Source organism: Triticum urartu, chromosome 7A (assembly GCF_056163025.1).
Source record: "Triticum urartu cultivar PI428250 chromosome 7A, HENAU_Tu73, whole genome shotgun sequence".
In the NCBI taxonomy this organism is placed as follows: Eukaryota; Viridiplantae; Streptophyta; class Magnoliopsida; order Poales; family Poaceae; genus Triticum; species Triticum urartu.
The window spans coordinates 549303742-549312060 of NC_141879.1; the positions used below are offsets into that span (position 1 = coordinate 549303742).

Sequence of the window (8319 nt, forward strand, 5' to 3'; positions counted from 1 at the left end):
CATTCTCCTAATGATGTGATCCCGTTAATCAAATGACAACTCATGTCAATGGCTAGGAAACATAACCATCTTTGATCAACGAGCTAGTCAAGTAGAGGCATACTAGTGACACTCTGTTTGTCTATGTATTCACACAAGTATTATGTTTCCGGTTAATACCATTCTAGCATAATAAACATTTATCATGATATAAGGAAATAAATAATAACTTTATTATTGCCTCTAGGGCATATTTTCTTCAGTCTCCCACTTGCACTAGAGTCAATAATCTAGATTACACAGTAATGATTCTAACCCCCATGGAGCCTTGGTGTTGATCATGTTTTGCTCGTGGAAGAGGCTTAGTCAATGGGTCTGCAACATTCAGATCCGTATGTATCTTGCAAATTTCTATGTCTCCCACCTAGACTAGATCTCGGATGGAATTGAAGCGTCTCTTGATGTGCTTGGTTCTCTTGTGAAATCTGAATTTCTTCGCCAAGGCAATTGCACCAGTATTGTCACAAAAGATTTTTCATTGGACCCGATGCACTAGGTATGACACCTAGATCGGATATGAACTCCTTCATCCAGACTCCTTCATTTGCTGCTTCCGAAGCAGCTATGTACTCTGCTTCACACGTAGATTCCGCCACGACGCTTTGTTTAGAACTGCACCAACTGACAACTCCACCGTTTAATGTAAACACGTATCCGGTTTGCGATTTCGAATCGTCCGGATCAGTGTCAAAGCTTGCATCAACGTAACCATTTACGATGAGCTCTTTGTCACCTCCATAAACGAGAAACATACCCTTAGTCCTTTTCAGGTATTTTAGGATGTTCTTGACCGCTGTCCACTGATCCACTCGTGGATTACTTTGGTACCTCCCTGCTAAACTTATAGCAAGGCACACATCAGATCTGGTACACAGCATTGCATACATGATAGAGCCTATGGCTGAAGCATAGGGAACATCTTTCATCTTCTCTCTATCTTCTGCAGTGGTCGGGCATTGAGTCTTACTCAACTTCATACCTTGTAACACAGGCAAGAACCCTTTTTTTGCTTGATCCATTTTGAACTTCTTCAAAACTTTGTCAAGGTATGTGCTTTGTGAAAGTCCAATTAAGCGTCTTGATCTATCTCTATAGATCTTGATGCCCAATATATAGGCAACTTCACTGAGGTCTTTCATTGAAAAATTCTTATTCAAGTATCTCTTTATGCTATTGTAACACCCCGAGAATCATGCTACAGTAATATCCCACTAATGGTGCCATCTCATCAAGTTTATCTAAGCCAAACTGCCCCTCAATAAAATCACAATTCAAATTCAAATTCAATCTAAAGTCAAAAATTCATATTTGCCAAACCTGAAAACTAAAATATTCAAAGTGTGGCAAATAATCCCTAGGTATTTGTCATGTTGGAACCAACCTCTTTTGAATTCCGTAAGTGCTCTTGGAAATTATTTAGTGCTCCAGCAACATTTAAAATTTGGCCTTTTGAATTTCTAAAAAAATGATTAGACAACTCCTTTTGGCCTCAAACTTTTTGTGACTTCTAGAAATAATGTGCTTCCGCAAACCCTAGGCCCAATCCCCACTTCCCGATCCATGTCTTCCCCTTCCCCACCCGATCTGGATCGGTGGTTTGCAGGAACAACCCGGTCGATCCCCTCCTTCCCTCTCCTCGGCCGACCCGACCTGGGCGCCGCGCCGTCCCCCGTCGCCGCTTGACGACATCGCCGCCGCCGCCTGGAGGCCTTTCTCCCTCGCCGGACCTCGCTGGACGCCCCCGCCGCCTCGACGCGCCGGTCCCCGTCGCCGGACCTCCTCACACTCTCCCTCATCGGACCTCCTCACACTCTCCCTCGCCGGACCTCCCCAAGCCTCGCCGACGAACCCCTGGATCGGGGGTGAGCAACACCTCCCTCTGTCTCTCTCCTCACGTCGTCCGCCGCGCCGCGCACTTGCCCCGCCCATGCTGCTCGCCTCCCCCTGCCGTGCTTCCTGCCCCGGTCCGCCTCCGCCGATGTCCCGCAGCGCCTATGCCTGTCGCTTCCTTTTGCTCTGCCTCCGGCCGGCCTCACCGCCCCGCGCGACGCTCGCTGCGAGCCGCAGCCGTGCGCCCGCCGTAGCTCCCACCGCTCCTCGCGCCGGCCTCCGGTCGCTGCCCGCGTAGCCCCTGACCGCGCCCCCTGCTACGCTGCTCCCGTCGGTTGCTGTACGCTGCGTTGCCGCGGCTGCTCGCTGTTGTTTCCGGCGCGCACCCGCCGCCCCAAGCCTCCACCGCGGCCCTGCTGGCCGGTGGCGCCGAGCCGGGCTCCGCCCTGCCATGGCCCCGAGCAGACCTCTGGCTGCCGACGCCTTGTGCGTTCGTGCGTGCCCTGCCTGGGAGGCCGGTTGTGCCTCTGCTAATGGGCCAACCCAACTAGATTAGGGGGCCTAATTAACTCATCTAACTGAACCTTTTACTAACCCATCACTTACATGTGGGTCACCCTGCTAATAAAACGTGGCTAAATAAGTTTGCTAAAACTGTGTCAATGACATGTGGCCCCAGGGCAATATAAAAGGTTTAATTTAACTCTAGTTAAAACCTGGCTCTATGACATGTAGGCCCCACAGAACTGTTGAGCTGGCCCCACCTGTCATACTCTAAGACTAGTTGCTGCTGTGTATAAAAGGGTTTTGTACTGTTTTGGATAATTCAAATTATATAATTCCAGAAATTCTAGAAAATTAATAAAATCTTAGAATTCATATAAAATAATTCGTAACTCGGATGAAAATGTTTTCTACATGAAAGTTGCTCAGAACGACGAGACGAATCCGAATACGCGGTCCGTTTACCTGTCAGATGCCTCTAACTATCTGAACATGGAACATTCCCCCTCCAGTTATCTGTCTGACACAGGTCCGGAACCGGGAACTCCATCCCGGTTGAATTCCCCCTTCACCTATAACGTCTAGGACCGCGTTAGAATACGTCTAGCTATGCATGTTGTCCTGTTATGCACTTGCTTGCTATGTATTTATTGTTTCTCCTTCCTCTTCTCTTCGGTAGACCCCGTGGCGGCTGTCGATGCCGCTGTGATCGACTACGTCACCGACGACCCCTCCTTCTTGTCTGAGCAACCAGGCAAGCAAACCCCCCTTGAGCATTCCGATATCGCTCATTTCTTTCCCTCTCATGCTTGCATTAGAACTGCTACTACTTTCTGTATGATCCTACTCTCATGCATAGCTTGTTGTTGTTACCTGCTTTCATACCTTACCTGCTTATTCTAAACTGCTTAGTATAGGTTAGTTAGAGATCCATCAGTGACCCCCACCTTGTCCCAGTTGCCTCGCTTTATGTTCGATGACTCGATCAATGTGATCGACGTCCAGACCCCGACACCGCACATCACCCCCCTAGTTGTACGACTCTGCAGAGTTACCATTGAGTGTCGAGAGTGGAACCTTTTAAATCACTCCTGATGAGACCTCTGTAGTGTAGCTATAGGGTCGAGGTCATCGAGGGTGATTTCCTCCTTAACCACTTCCGTTACGGATCTGTCGTGCAACCCATCAAATGTGAACCTCGAGGGTGGATCCTCTTACGTTCACCTTGATGATAACATCGAGTGGGATTCACCGGGGTGATTCCTCGGGTTTTGTAACACCCCCCCAGTGTCATGCCACAGTAACCCTCTGTGATTAAGCTAATCATTTTTCCAAACAGTGCTTAATCACCTTTGATTCAAATCTCAATTTAAATTCCACTTAGGAATCAAAATCAATTTGCAAGTGAATTTTGAAGTTGCATAAAAGTTGCTGCAAAATAGTCCATCATTTAGTCAAAATTCCATAACATTTAATTGTTAAGGAGAACAACATCACCTAAGCGCTAAGATGGACTATATCAATTATTACAATGCAATTTCAGCATTTTAAAGTGTTATCTTATTTGCGAAAAATGCAAATGGATTCCTCTAGCCTCCAAAATATTTGTGGCACTGCCTAAAAATGCAAACTATTTAATAGGCTAAGTCCCACATTTTTTTCTCAGATCTTTTGGTTACCCTAAATAGTCATTTTCTATCTCTGTTATTTTAAAAAGAGGAAAAAAAGAAAGGGCCACCCCCCACGCTGGGCCGAATGGCCCAGCTGGCCGCTGCACCGGCCGGCCCACCAGGCCCAGCCGGGCCTCCTTATCCACCCCACCCCACTCCCGAACCCTAACTACTACCCCCCCACTCCCACCTCGTTCCCTCACGATCCCCTCGCTCCTCCCCCTTCCCCCCAATCCAGTCCCCTCCCCCTCTCCCTGATCTGGGCGCCCTTTGCCCCGAGCACCATCGCCGGTCGCCGCCCGGTGGCTTCACCGGCATCGCCGGCCGAGGCCATCTCGCCGCCGCCCGTCTTCGCCCCTTCCCCACCGTCGCCGCCTCGCCTCCTCGTCCGCTCCCCGAGCGCCGTCATCGAAGGCCGCCCCGATGTCGAGCTCCTCCGTCCTCGGCCTCCTCCTCGCGCCCGCTGCCATCCCCCTGCATCGGACGGTGAGGCCGCGGCCTCCCCCTTCTCTCCCCTGCTCGCGGCTCCTCGTGCTCCGGCCACGCCCTGGCCGCTCTGCTCCGCGCCGCCCACTGCATCCCCGTGCCCCCGGCCACGTCGCCACGTCGTTCCGTCGCCCGCACGCTGCTCCGCTTGCGCCCGAGGCTCCATGGTCGCACCCCTGGCCATCGGCCCCATGCGTCCCCACCACTGCAGCTTGCTGCTCCGCCCCTGGCCGCCGGAGCCCTGGCCGCTGTTGTGGCCGGCCTCGCCGTGCCCTGGCTTCGCCCAGTGGTCGCGTGCGCGCGGCACAGCTGTGGCTGGCCGGCCACAGCCGCCGCCCCACCCTGGGTCGCTGACCACAGGGGCCCCCGCCCTGGCCAGATGGGCCTATGACAGTGGGGCCCGCCCCTAAAACGTTTAAAAGAAAATGTATTTTAAAAATAAAAAATAACTAATTAATTAATTAAGTAGGTAATTAATTAACTTGATTAGTTAATTAAAATTGTTAATTAGTTGTTAGACTATGACAGAACGGCCCCACATGTCAGGGTTGACTTTGGTCAACTCTGTTGGCTGCTGACGTCATGATGACGTCATGCTGATGCAATAACCCCCCATTTTAGATTTAATAATAATTTCAGAATATTGTTTAAACTTTGGAAATTTATTTAAAATAATTCGTAGTTCGGATGAAAATGTTTTCTACATGAAAGTTGCTCAGAACGACGAGACTAGTCGGAATACGCGCTCCGTTCGTCCATCACACATCCCTAGCATAGCGAACATGCAACCGTCCCCTCTCTTTCATCTGTCCGAAAAATGCCAAACTTCGGGAAAACATACTCGGATGTTCTCCCCCTTCGCTGGTATCATGTAACACGACGTTAGATCATGTCTAGCTCTGCCTGTTGTTCTGTTATGTCCCTCTTTGCTCTCTATTTATTGTTTCTTCCCCCTCTTCTCTCCGATAGACCCCGAGACCGTTGCTGATGCCCCTGTGATCGTCTACGCCATCGGCGACCCCTCCTTCTCGTCTGAGCAACCAAGCAAGCAAACCCCCCTTGAGCATTCCGATATCGCCCATCTTTTCCCTCTCATGCTTGCATTAGAACTGCTACTGCTTTCTGTATGATCCTACTCTGATGCATAGCCTGTTATTGTTACCTGCTTTCATACTTTACATGTTTATCCTAAACTGCTTAGTATAGGTTGGTTAGTGATCCATCAGTGACCCCCCCCACCTTGTCCCAGTTGCCTCGCTTTATGTTCAATGACTCGATCAACGTGATCGACGTCCAGGCCCCGACACCGCACATCACCCCCTAGTTGTATGACTCTGCAAAGTTACCATCGAGTGCCGAGGGTGGAACCTCTTACATCACTCCTGATGAGATCTCTGTAGTGTAGCTATACGGTCGAGGTCATCGAGGGTGATTTCCTCCTTAACCACTTCCGTTACGGCCCTGTCGTGCAACCCCTTAAGTGTGAACCTCGTGGGTGAATCCTCTTACGTTCACCTTGATGATAACATCGAGTGGAATTCACCGGGGGTGATTCCTCGGGTTTTCCCCTTCGTGTTAGACACACAGTTACTATGGTTACTATGACTTTGCACTGAGCCATGTTACTAAAGACGGGTCGGCCCTGAGAGGTACCCGCGCGAGCTTAATAGCGAGTGATGTGGAGTCGGGTTGACCTGGAAGGTGCCCGCGAGATACTTACGAGGCGTGGCCGGGCATTCTTAGCCCTTGTTGCAAGTACTCGAGACGGGGCGACGGGGTCACATCGATCGTGAGTCTCTGCTCGTTACCGCGTGCTCCTAATCCACTACGATTTGGATATTTGATTCGAGGGGCCTCTGGCCTGATAGCACTAACCAACATGTGGGCATAGTATGGGCATTCTGCGTCGTATACATCAGCCGAAGCTTAATAGACATCAGCGACTGAGCGGCGCGTGCCGGGTTGGACTGGTAAGCACCTACCTTTTTGAAGGAGGTAGCTAGGTCTGCTCACCGGCCGCCCACGCAATGTGCAGGAGTTCCCGGGGCGATGGCCCAAGACCCCTGGGGGCATAGGTTTAGTCCGGCGTGCTGACCTCTCTATTAAGCCTAGGTCGGGTTGCGGCGTATTGTTTGGCCGAGGCCGGGCATGACCTAGGAAAGTGTGTCCGGCCGGAGTTAATCGAGCGTGGTGGGTAAGTTGGTGCACCCCTGCATGGAAGAAAACATCTATCGATAGCCTGTCCTACGGTAACGGGCACTTGGAGTTGTATCCCGATCAATACAACTAGAACTGGATACTTGTGATGAGAATTAGATGGTGATGAGAATTGGATTGTGATGATAACTAGATAGTATGGCTCTGGGATTGCTTTCTCGCAGGGAGTCGAGAAAGGATCTCTGGCCGAAGTTGATAACACTTCTACTACTTTACTTTATGCTACTCTACTCCCTCCTGTTGCTGCAAGATGGTGGTCTCTAGAAGATGCTAGTCTTCGATAGGCTAGGCTTTCCCCTTCTCTTCTGGCATTCTGCAGTCCAGTCCAGAGATACAGCCATTTTCATTGATACCGATGCATATGTACTGTAGATCCTTGCTTGCGAGTACTTTGGATAAGTACTCACGGTTGCTTTGCTCCCCCTTTTCCCCCTTCTTTCTCTTTCTGGTTGATGCAACCAGATGGTGGAGCCCAGGATCCAGACGACCCCACCGACGACTGCTACTACCCCGAGGGTGCCTACTACCACGTGGAGACCGCCGACGACCAGGAGTAGTTAGGAGGCTCCCAGGCAGGAGGCCTTGCCTTTTCGATCGATGTTGCTTTTGTGCTAGCCTTCTTAAGGCAAACTTGTCTAACTTATGTCTGTACTCAGATATTGTTGCTTCCGCTGACTCTTGTGTATTCGAGCTTATGTATTCGAGCCCTCGAGGCCCCTGGCTTGTAATATAAAGCTTGTATTATTTTAATTTGTGTCTAGAGTTGTGTTGTGATATCTTCCCGTGAGTCCTTGATCTTGATCGTACACATTTGCGTGTATGATTAGTGTATGATTGAATCGAGGGCGTCACAGGTTTTCCCCTTGGTGTTAGACACACAGTTACTATGGTTACTATGACTTTAGACTGAGCCATGTTACTAAAGACGGGTCGACCCTGAGGGGTACCCGCGCGAGCTTAATAGCGAGTGATGTGGAGTCGGGTTGACCTGGAAGGTGCCCGCGAGATACTTATGAGGCGTGGCCGGGCATTCTTAGCCCTTGCCGCAAGTACTCGAGACGGGGCGACGGGGTCACATCTTTCGTGAGTCTCTGCTTGTTACCGCGCGTTCCTAATCCACTACGGTTTGGATATTTGATCCGAGGGGCCTCTGGCCTGATAGCACTAACCATCACGTGGGCATAGTATGGGCGTTCTGCGTCGTATACATCAACCAAAGTTTAATAGACGTCAACGACTAAGCGATGCGCGCCGGGTTGAGCTGCGTAAGCTCCTGCCTTATTTAAGGAGGTAGCTAGGTCTGCTCACCGGCCGCCCACGCAACATGCAGGAGTTCCCGGGGCGATGGCCCATGACCCCTGGGGGCATAGGTTTAGTCCGGCGTGCTGGCCTCTCTATTAAGCCTAGGTCGGGTTGCGGCGTATTATTTGGCCGAGGCCGGGCATGACCCAGGAAAATGTGTCCGGCCGGAGTTAATCGAGCGTGATGGGTAAGTTGGTGCACCCCTGCAGGGAAGAAAACATCTATCGATAGCCTGTCCTACGGTAACGGACACTTGGAGTTGTATCCCGAT

At 50.8% G+C, this 8319-nt stretch overlaps 1 long non-coding RNA gene across 1 annotated transcript; it reads left to right on the plus strand.

Annotated features, from left to right (window-relative positions):
- The first annotated feature begins 4257 nt into the window (after window positions 1–4257).
- LOC147960377 (uncharacterized) lies at window positions 4258–7496 on the plus strand. The gene is made up of 2 exons (XR_015612169.1): window positions 4258–4529; window positions 7209–7496. It is a non-coding gene; the product is annotated as an uncharacterized LOC147960377 (long non-coding RNA).
- The last annotated feature ends 823 nt before the right edge of the window (window positions 7497–8319 follow it).